Source organism: Hypomesus transpacificus, chromosome 11 (assembly GCF_021917145.1).
Source record: "Hypomesus transpacificus isolate Combined female chromosome 11, fHypTra1, whole genome shotgun sequence".
Lineage (NCBI taxonomy): Eukaryota > Metazoa > Chordata > Actinopteri > Osmeriformes > Osmeridae > Hypomesus > Hypomesus transpacificus.
Window position 1 is genome coordinate 11,540,973 of NC_061070.1, and position 11,695 is coordinate 11,552,667.

The window sequence follows — 11,695 nt, forward strand, 5'->3', positions numbered from 1 at the left end:
AATGGAATGTTATTCCAAAGAACATTAACCCTGTGTTGTTGACTGATACCCAATAAGAAAGAGAGACTAAGAGAAAAAGATTCCTTATATTGAGTAGTCCCCATCACGCTGGTTTACTCAGACTGTGTTCCTGTTCCACAAAGCGGTCAGTCACACAGAGATGTCTTTCATTGGCAGCTATTAGCAATGCACTGTGCAGTAGCTGTCTCAATCTGTTTCAGTTAGCCCCCCCAAGACAAGAGGAAACCGGCCTATAATGCAGATTGATGGCTGAATTTCCACTTCACACAAACACACTTGGCTCAGTTGGCAATAAAAGGCAAACTTGTAATTATTTAAGGATAAACAGTTGTATAGAATTTGAGTTTGTATCAAAGCTGTTCATTTAAAGCTTTTTTGTTATTAATAGTGCTATAATGTAAATTGGACAATGCAATTAATAATGCCTTTACAAATAGATTATAGTCATAGATTAACTAAGGTCTAGGTAAATGTCATGCTCTGTGGGCATTTTGAATGCAATGCAATGAAAGAACATGCATTTCCTTACCATTTAAGACATGTTAGGTGGCAGATTTCAGAGTCAGATACAGCGCCACACCAGGGGGCCTTTAGGCGTCATTGTCTTTCAGGACACAAAATTGCAGCTATGCTGACTGTTGCACAGACTGAATACAAACTGCATTTCTGTTCCCTGAGCATAAGCTGCTATTGTGTAGAGTTAAGAGAAAACCCTGTCAAAGACACAAAGAAACAGAATTAAACAGAGCCAATGGCTTACCTAGTTTCTTTAACAAACATGGAGTAGGCTTAACGGTGTAGAAGAACAAAGGAATGATACCCCATTACCAGAACATCTTGCTTTAGTGTTAAAGATTCATGTAGCAACTAGTACCAGCTGCCTTGTCATTTCTTCCCAGAAACGATGGTGTTTCTGAAGAAGAAAGGGACCAAAACATCACCACAAGAGGTCAGCAGGATGTGGATCTTATTCCTGCATAGACCTTTCTCTTCCTCTTAGATTCAGCTAACATCTGCCCCAGCTACTAGAGAACCTCTGGCTCTAGAGTCAACCATAACAGCATCTACAGATCTACCTCTGAGCCCATATACTTCCCAGGATAATTCTTCTCTTCGCTATGCAATGATTGCAAACTGACATGTAATCCTGTTGTTTTTTAGAAGAGATTGAATATGAGAGGACTAGATAAAGGATGATTGATTCGGTTCTACTCAGACATGGCACTGAAAAACCTAAAAGTGGAGCTACTGGAGTTTTCTGTAAGCATTCCTCATTTTAGTGATGGACACTTGAGACTTCCACTTCAATTAGCACAGAACACACCTCTGGGGCAGCAGGAGAGGTGATTGCCTTCACGAATAATGATTTCAATTACAGTATTGAGAGATAAGGTGTAGTGCCGTACAGGTTTCCACCCTACTAAAGGATCCTGGACATGTCATAGGGAGTCAGGTGGCTGAGCGGTTAGAGAATCAGGCTAGTAGTCAGACGGTTGCTGGTTCGATTCCCGGCTGTGCAAAATTACGTTGTGTCCTTGGGCAAGGCACTTCCCACTACTCGCCTCGGGGGAATGAAGCGGTACTTACTGTAAGTCGCTCTGGATAAGAGCGTCTGCTAAATGACTGAATGAATTAATGAATGTCAGTTTTAAGATGCAAATCCTGTTGTCTCATTCACTGCAGCTTAGTTTGTATTTGCCGTCTTTACCACATGTCACTATTACAGCGAGTTGAGTTATACATTAAAAGAATGAATAGTGATGTTACAGATGTAAACATAAATGTCCAACCGATTGTAGTGTATTTTTCCTCATCCTTTGGCCGTCCAATTCTGTCAGGTCAGGTGTCTTTACCAGACCGTTTTCTTGTACCGTAGATAGGGAGGAATACCTTCCTCAATCTTTTTGTCTCTGGATGGAGGACTTGTTGCCGTCTCTCTGTGCCTCTTGGTGCCCCAGCGGTCGCAGCTGTGAGAGTTCAGTGTTATGGTATTCTGCTGTTGCCAGCCCCAGTGCCCCCTCCCAATGCTTCGTTCTTAAAACAACAGCCCTAGGGCATGGCTAGATTCTGTCCCTTATCCATCTATTTTTGTGTTAAGTTTACATGTGGATTTGAAATCATCCTAACCTTGCCTTGAGAGGTCTTACTGTGTGTGGTGTTTGGTGACGGCATGGAGGCATGGCCCTCTTGGCGAGGTTATAGGCACTAGTCTTTGTCCACAGCCTAATTAGTCATGAAGAGACATATTCAACAAAGAGGGAGAAGGTCACTTTTGTTGTTTAGCATGCAGATAGAAACTCCAGTAGGTCCACCGGTCGCTAACTAACTCCATATGCTAGCTTCTAATGAGGTCAACTGAGTCTCTTCTGACTAGTCTAAAGGCCATAGCAGGCTAAAACGAACGAGCGTTGCACAATTAACAGAGAAAAAACTCCCACACAGTGCATCAGTCATTCACAAAGTCAAATCTTCCAGGAGACCCCTCTCATTTCAGGGATGTCGTTTTTGAGTCCTGTGAAGGGGTATGAGAAAAACATCCTTCCAGATATCAATTATTAACCAAAGCATATATCACAACCCTAGAGATCAAAACAGCATACTTGTAAAATACTGGGGGGCATCTTTTATATTTAGCACTGTCAGAGCAACACAAATCTAAGACGGAAAGGTTAGATGTTTGAAATCTGACACGAGCGCAGAGCCTTTGTAATTTCCCTGACAGGTACACGATATGGCAGAGAAGTACTGTAGGGTATCGGAATCTATCTTTGTACCTCTCCATGAGAGGCAGAAGATTTTGCACCACCACACAGAATAGGGTTCCTGTGAAAATGAATATTTTATGACGTTGCTAGCAGGGAATGATTGGAAGCATGAGTAGATTTGCATTCTAAACTGCCTCCTGAGCAGAAATTTCATCATTATCAACCTTGGATAAGAGTACTAATGCTAACACTCTTGGAGGGTGTGGGCTAGAGTTTGTGACTGTTTCCCCTGAGGTGAAAAAACAACAAGGCAGGTAAAAATATTTACACTCAATTAATCACTAGCTATTCTATGACTCATCTGAGCCATTTTTGTCTCTGCAAGACTAGACCTTGAATCAGGTATTAACAGAGTCTGGTAGAATGTCTAGAGACAACAGGAGATCATATAAAGAAAATCTCATAAATCGTTGAGATGAAGCATGAATAAGTACATTGTCAAGTATTTGCCTGGAGGTGAATATAAATATATGTCTTTATATCAGTAGATTGAAATCATGTATTGAATTTTCTGTAAAACTTTGCTCGTTTTTCTTAGTTTGTATTGCCTTCCAGGGCTCTCGAGATGATCTCCAGTTGCTAATAGAATGCCCCCGAGACTTAAAAGACATGGTGAAATGAATAATGTAGAGTTACTAGTCCTCAGAAAGGAATCTGGACAGCTGAGTCACACAGCAGTGGAACATTCTGTGTGCCTGTATGTTTGTACATATGTTGTGTTTATATGGACTACTAATGCATACATGGGAATCTAGGCTATTAAAACAATTATATCACATTTGCTATCTCATGCTCTCCTGCATAAAGCCTAATACAAATAAGCCCAACTAACCAAACATAAATTCTTGCAAGGTTCTGATGAGCAAAGCTTGCAATTATACCATAATACTGAAGGATGCCATCTGGTAAATAGAGTATATTTAAATGTTTTGAATGCCTGAAAACGGTTTAAATCTTTTTGTGTGAGGTTATCAAGCTATGAATAAAACAACACCCATTTGTTTGTCCTCCTGCATCGCTAAACCTTTTCAACCCTGATCCAGAAGCACCTGTCACTTTGTGCTCTCTGACATCAACTCACAAGAGGCACCTCAGGTGCTGTACTCTGTTTTTTATCTTATTTATTTGATTTTCTTGGTGCCAGGATCTTTGGTGTGGTGCCAACAAACCGGCAATAAAGCCCTGGCTCCCGGATAGGATGGAGGCCCTGATTGAAACTCAAGGCAGAGTGGCTGCTCTCTGTGCGTGTGCTGTGTAGGAGCTCATTAGGAGGAGAGACCTGTGTGCATTGTTCCAAGTCTGCAGAGTCAGCTAGGGAGCCACTCATCACTCCACGCCTTCCAGACTTATGCACATCTGGTCTGGCAGAGGCAGGGTGACCTGCACATACACACGCACACACACACATACACATACACACACGCCTGCCTGCCTGTCTACACAAAGACAAATAGTGCATCCACACACACACGTCCACAGACGGACGCACATCAGCACGCCTACGCCCATAGACACACCCATGTCGCTAACATATGCAAATGTATGCACATAGGCCTACACCAAATGACACAAACATATGTACAGCATAGGCACACACGGAGACACTACACGTGCACAGGAAATTGCACTCATGCAGGCACTTACACATACAAACACACACACCCACATTCACATTCTCATACACTCACCCATATCCTCTGTGATTTACAGCCCATTTTACACCCAGCTCAGGTGGTCGTCTCCAGCTACGACCCTACACTATAGCTCAGGGACACATTCACAGCAGTGGGTATTAAGGCTGCCACAAAACAGACCCCCGTCCCCCACCAACACCCACACTAGCAGCAAGCCTGTCAATCTTGAGCCATGAAGGCTAACACTTCATGAATTGATAGTCTGAAATGTACATTTACGTTTAGTCATTTACCAGACGCTCTTATCCAGAGCGACTTAGAGTAAGTGCAGGGACATTCTCCCCAAGGAAAGTAGGGTGAAGTGCCTTGCCCAAGGCAACATCATATTGCACGGCTGGGAATCGAACCAACAACCTTCTGATTAATATCCCGACTCCCTAACCACTCAGCCATCTGACCCCCTAAATGTACAACAGAGATGTGTACACCAGGGTTACCATCTCTAGCTATTCACGCAAAATTGGTGATACATTGTGTTAAGCTACGAAGCAGCTATAGAGGCTGGTGATTTGGTTACCACTGAACCTCTCACATCCTGCCAGCCTCAAGAAAGCAAAATGACGTCATAAACTGCATTTGAAAAATGAAACTTTGAGCTTTTCAGTTATTTATTTACTGGGAGATTGGCCATGACTCTATTGAGAACATGTCATTTTGCATTCAGTTGACAAAAAGTATGTCCTTGAAGCCCTGTGTGACGCACACAGAAACTAGGATACAGCTCCAGGTGTAAAAAACTCTGAAGAATAAAACCTTGAACTGTGGAGCAGAGGCTATCATATTGACAAAGTTTCAGTATAAATGAAATATTCCCAGAATAGCTCGAGCTGCCATTTGAAAAGACAAAATTAATCAATGCATTCAGTGGAAGCAGCTTCTACATAATGGCTCTCATGCAAGGCAGTCATTTCACATTAAAGCCACTATGAGAAATCAATACTTGGGAGTCTTTTCTTCCGATGCCACTGGCAAGATATGTTTCTGGCAGCCTCAAAGCAGGGCCTTGAGGTACAATGAATTCATTCCATTTTGTACAATGTTCAATCAGATCTCTTGTTGCATGTTATCCTGGTCTCCAAGATATGATAAAACAACATAACAAAATATCACATCAATACATAGTAACCTGTGTAAAAGATCTAAACACAACACATCAAATCAGCCACATTATGTTTAATCCTGAGTCTTCCTTCTGGGTTGTTTATCAGAACAATAGTCTCAGAGATATATCTTGTAAAATATGTTTTTTCTGTACTGTTAGTTGTTTGCAATTGCCTGCAATTGGCTCTACATTGGGTTGGATAAAGCCAATCCCCACACTATCCATACCTCAGTCCAGCTCTCATCTAAGCCGCGAAAGGTTTTGGGACAGACTTGGATGACCACGTGTGTTTTGTGGCTGGTCCCCATTTTTTGGCACCATGCAACAGTTCTAGGAAGGATTTCAGCAGTTTGGACAGATGTGTACGTGGATTAGGCCAACCTTGACCCGTAGGAGTCAATTCAATCATGGCAGTCGTCTGACTCATAAAGTTCTGTGGATTATAATTGAGCTCACTGATAACGACAGTAGGCGGAAGGTTCTAGCTAGGCCTTCAAAACTGTAAATTGTATTCCGCCGCTGTCATAACACCTTTCCCAAAAACCTGCTAATTGGAGTCTTTGCTTATTCTGAAAAGAGGAGGAAGAAAAAGAGAGAGAGAGGAAGAGGCAGAGAAAGACAGAGAGAGAGAGGAAGAGGGAGAGAAAGAGAGAGAAAGTGAATTAGGAAGAGAGAAAAATATGCCTTAGCCTCGACTGTCATACAGTCATGAGTTGCGGATCCTCAGAGAATTAATCTGAAGAGCGCACATAAAAGCTCACTGACTCCTCTGAAGAGGTTTTTGGCTCTGAAACAAGTTGTCAAGGCTACAATAATATATTCCTAAAGCTTGAATGTCAATTTCACAATGTTACTTTTCATCTTCTGTCCTGAAAATGTATATTGTCTGTATTTATCTGTGTATACATTCATATTCTCCATTGGCTTATTGTTATCAAGATTGAGTTCATGATCCCCATACCTTTATTTTGCCAATCAAATACAGACGGGCTACAATCATGACCATTTTATGTTGTGTAATTCAACACGTACTCACGGAATATGAACTGTACACAATGTACAGGCCTGCTGATCTCCTGTGATGTCAAGCTAAAATTGAATGCATGAGGATGCTGATTTTTTAGCTTGTTTATACATTTTCTATCTGAAAGTATTGGATTGATTGCTTTCATCAAAGGTATCCACTTTTTAGAGGCAACACTTGTACTGATCAAAACCGATGCTGTGGTTAGGCTGTGTAAAGAATTCCACTGTGAAGTTAATTGCAAATGCTTAGATAATATACACATGAAGACAAATGTCTTCAGACTATCTAACGAAGAAAAAAAACATGTACAAATGTGCACTTGTGATATACTTAAATGGCAGAGTGTTTGTCACACAACGTTTCAAGCGGTTCAACAGTTTAATGCCACTTAATTAGAAGTCATCAGACCGGAAAGTTTGAACCAACTTCAACTCAACTTCAGCTGCCCATACCCCCTGAATGACTGGAAACAAATCGAGAAACGGCAGCTTTTCTGAGAAAACACATCATAGATATAGAGGTCGACCACCTCCAAGTTGTCTATGTACTACATTTAGATGGAGTCCAGTTGGGGATACTCTTAGACAGCACCGTAAAAACATAGATCATTTTAGGATTCAAAGTGAATGTTTTCGAACTTTCCTTACAAAATGAAATAATTAAAAGACGACACATCTGAACTCTCCATTCGGAGAGAACGGTTAAATCTTTCATGAGTGCTATCCAAAAACGCTTTTTGAAGCTCGGCATCGGAGGCCCGAGCCTTTTCTGTGGCACACTTTTCAGACGTATGAATAAAGTATGGACACTCACATGGGTATGCTTAAACAACAGAAAAGAAACGCTGGCGGGATTGTCTGCCATCATTTCAAATGGAGCCAAGGTGAAAAAATAAGTAGTCATTGAATTATTGTCATTGTACTATCCAATGATAAGGTTCAGTGAAATATGAAATGGTCACCGTGCTATAAAAAACTCACTTTGACATGAAGGAATCTGTCAAAAGTGAAGTTTCTCTGTGTTTGGTCTTCATTATTCTTGTGAATTAAATAGGTAATGACTCGATTGAGTTGTAATGCAGTCCAAATTGATTTCTTTATTTGCTGGATGGGCCTGGTGTGTAATTGATAAAGGGATCCTTTCCCTCTGGCCCGTCATTAATTCAATTTCATGAAACCTCACATTTATGGCCAATGGTCAGCGTGCCAATAGCAGAATGGATACCCAAAGACTGCTAATGGGATGTCAATTAAACGTGCCTTTTGAAGAACATAACATTTGTGCTGAGTTTGAAGTTGAAAATGTAAGCTCTCTGGAGAGTTGGATTTTGTTGGATTTGTTTGTGTTTACTCTACTAGTCATGCATAACCTATCTGCTTGGCTTCACACACGACTATTCATACATCTTGAAGGTATATAACAGATAAAAAAGTTATGTTCATTTTAACTAATGCAAGGCAAGATGGGTGTAAAAAATCTATAATTAATGTGATGGATTACATTTCTGTGGCGTCTGTCATCTGAGCTCAGACATGTCTCACCCAGCTCCAATATGATGCACACATTAGGATGATTGAAGGAAGCCATTTTGTGACATAGAGCTACAGTATAAGGATTCAATTGGTCATGGCACAATAGGCTGAGAAGCCAAGACAGAGAGGCATCAACTCCAGCATGAGTATCCTAACTAAACTTCTATATTCAAACTTAAAGGGTTTATATTTTGTAACACTCCCTCCTGTGATCCTCTCTCTTTGAGGGAGGATCACGGATCTTGGCTGATTCAGGACCTAGGTTTGGCAAAGTTAAACCCTCAGTTTACCTGAAAGTCTGCCAACAGACAAGTACACAAAGGATTAAACCCACAGAAGGAGGGATTCTTTAGATGGGAAGGAAAAGAGCTTGTTAGAGAGGCAGCAATATTCTTTGACAAGCCAGTTTGCTAGCTGCGTGCTCGAAAAGACTATTCAAAGTTTTATGGTGTCTTTATTAAAGACTGCATTGAATACAAAATCATTTTTAAATTGTGACTCGGGACAGGCTGATTCATTGCAAAAAAATGTAAAGAACAGTATAACTGGAACATCAAATGTATTTTAAATAATGAATACTTTCAGAATCTTCACTTTAGCTTCACACTTGAATGGACAATCCTTTCAGGTCCTAAAGTCATTAAATCTATTCTCTGTACCCACTTTGGAATGTGGGATAACTATATTGTTAGAGACATCTTGACTTTATGTTCAAATCACCTGGCATGGCCAAGGAGTTGTGTATTTCAAACTTGGACTGAGGCTTTTATCCACTCGAGGTTTTTGTTGTCAAGCTGAGGAAACATCACTGTCTCTCTCTCTCTTTCTCTCTCTCTCTCTCTCTCTCTCTGGTACCTCTGGTCTGTCTTTGTTTTGAAAGTTACATGGAAAAGGTCAGTGTGAGTCATTGTGAAATACAACAGGTTCTGGCACTCTGGCTCCATTCAACCAATTTCAAATCTATAGTCTGAGCACTGTGTGTGGGTCACCATGTCTGTGACCACTGGTGGGAGTGCCATCATCTAACAATTACACCACCGTGACTCACCTGAATTTGCTGTGCACCAATTTGACAGGACTATTCAGAGAGGGTCACAAAAACAGGTTGGTGGTGAGTCATCAGGCCTTTAGCATGTTCTCTGTGGAGAAGGTGAAGGTGAACAGCAGGTAGAAAAAGGTGAATCAGCTGATGCTCAATCCCCAAATTCCAAAGTCACCTCTCAAATTGTTATTTTTCCAATGTTGAGTAAGTAATAGTGCTAGCAAGGTTTGCTGAGTCCAGAAGGTTCCGTTTGTTCAATACAGTTGACAAGCAATTACTATGGAGGGTCTCCAGTTCAAGAGCTCTTTTCAACGTGTTTTACCACATGTCACTTTGCTTTGACACACAGGAGCATCTCTGTGTGTGTATGATGCCTAATAGGCCAGTAGGTTTCCGAGCAAGTGTCAGTTTGATGAACAATGACACCCAACAGATAACAAGAAACAGATAACATCAAATAGAGGTTACACCAACCTCTTATGTCCGTGACCCCCTCACTAACCACTGCCCCGGGCCTGAATGATGCAGACACAGGAACTTTATATGTCTTTGCGCTGAGCTGTGAATGGCCTCATAAACTCCACCATGACAATGTCATCAAGGCTGGAGACCAGGCTCAGCAGTGAACCTGCGATGTGCTGATGGTGCAGGTGGGAAACAGGTTGTGGAGTGATGATGCTTCTGGTTTGCAGGTGTCCTGACACCTATAGTGATAGAGAGGGGAAACGTTTGAGGAGTAGGGTATGAGATGTTTACATGCTGGGATTCTTTACAGTGCATTGAACATGCATGAGGTTTGCTTGTCTCTGGAACTGCTACTCTACGCTCCCCCCTTCAGAGCTCAAGAGTTCGCCATAACAGGTTTCTAGACAGAGCCCTCATTTCCAGTCATATAAATATACATTACACATCAGGGGACTGTCAAATACAAGGTTCCTTTTGGATCTATTGTTAATTTGTTTCAGTTTTTCCCAACACCTATTTAGAATGGGCCCTCTACAGAAACACACCATAGAAAGAGAAATGACCAGCAGGTCTTCAGTACCAGGAAACTTTATCTCTGAATTTGGGACTTGCATCAGATATTCTGTTCTTAAAGTATTTTAAAGACTTTTAGTTTAGGACACCACAGGAAGGCTGAATGATCAGAGCTTGAATGTGCTCTTCAAATTAAGTTGTTTCTCTGCTTTCACTTCCTCCGCCAAAGCCTTGGCAGAAGTTGTAATTGCCTGAGAGGATCAGACGGAGTGTGTGAGATTCTGCTTCTGATATCCATCCACAGCTTCGTTCAAGGGGTAATTAAGGTCTCAAGTCACCTCAGGAGGAAAGGGCTCTTCTGAACTAGCTGGCTTTGGCAATCTGTGGAACAGAAGGGGGGGTGGGGGGAAATGCTCTGCTGTTGACTAGAGGTGTTCTGAGGAGAGCTCTGGAGGTGGGCTGAGTGATGAAATGACAAGCTTTTACCAAGTTCAAAGACAGGCTAGGAGTGAGTGCTGGAGTTGGTGAAAGTTCCCTGTGTCCTCTGGAGTGAGCACGTCCATCCATATTTATATTGTTTGTCATGGAATGCTTGTAATTGTCGGGAAATGTCAGGCCATTTCTGCCTATGCGAGCAGCAAAAACAGCAATACATCACAGATGTGTGCATTGCCAGGCCCATTTTGGATAAGAGCGTCTGCTAAATGACTAAATGCATTTTAGAATGTAGTCTCAGTTTAATGAAATTGCACTGACAACGCAGAGTAAAATAGTAAAGGATAATTATTCCCTTTTAAGTAGGCAGCACAGAAATAATGAAAACACATGTTGATTCCGCTCACTCTGATCACGCCTCTTTCAGAGTAAACTTTACTATTGGTTCAGATCATCAGATGGGCTACATTAAATGATGAAATCAATCAGATTTTTAATGGAAGACACCACTCTATCTAAATGTATATTTGGACCTTGGAGATGCCCATGGGGCAGTGTCTGGGACCAGTTCCTCATACATTAGGTACAGAAAATGCTATCATCATGTAGCCTCTCCTCCTTTAAAATTACGCATCTCACTATATTTCTGCATCACACTGCTGCATTGTTTTCAAATCTTGTTTTCTTTTGCATTATGTTTTAAGGCTTTTAATGGTTTTATGTGAAGCACTTTGAATTGCCTTGTTGTTGAAATTGCCTTGCCTTTACAGCAGTATCTGACCTGCAACAGTTACCATCAGTTGAACAAATGGGGACACATTAATTTACTTGCTGAGAGGAGAGAGAGAGAGAGACAGAGAGAGAGAGAGAGAGAGAGAGAGAGAGAGAGAGAGAGAGAGAGAGAGAGAGAGAGAGAGAGAGAGAGAGAGAGAGAGAGAGAGAGAGAGAGAGAGAGAGAGAGAGACAGAGACAGAGAGACAGAGAGACAGAGAGACAGAGAGACACAGAGAGAATACCAAGCCACATCATCTAACCTTTACAAGAATCTTACCTGTAACCTTTCTTATTTTGACTTCAGACAATTGAATTTTAAGAATGT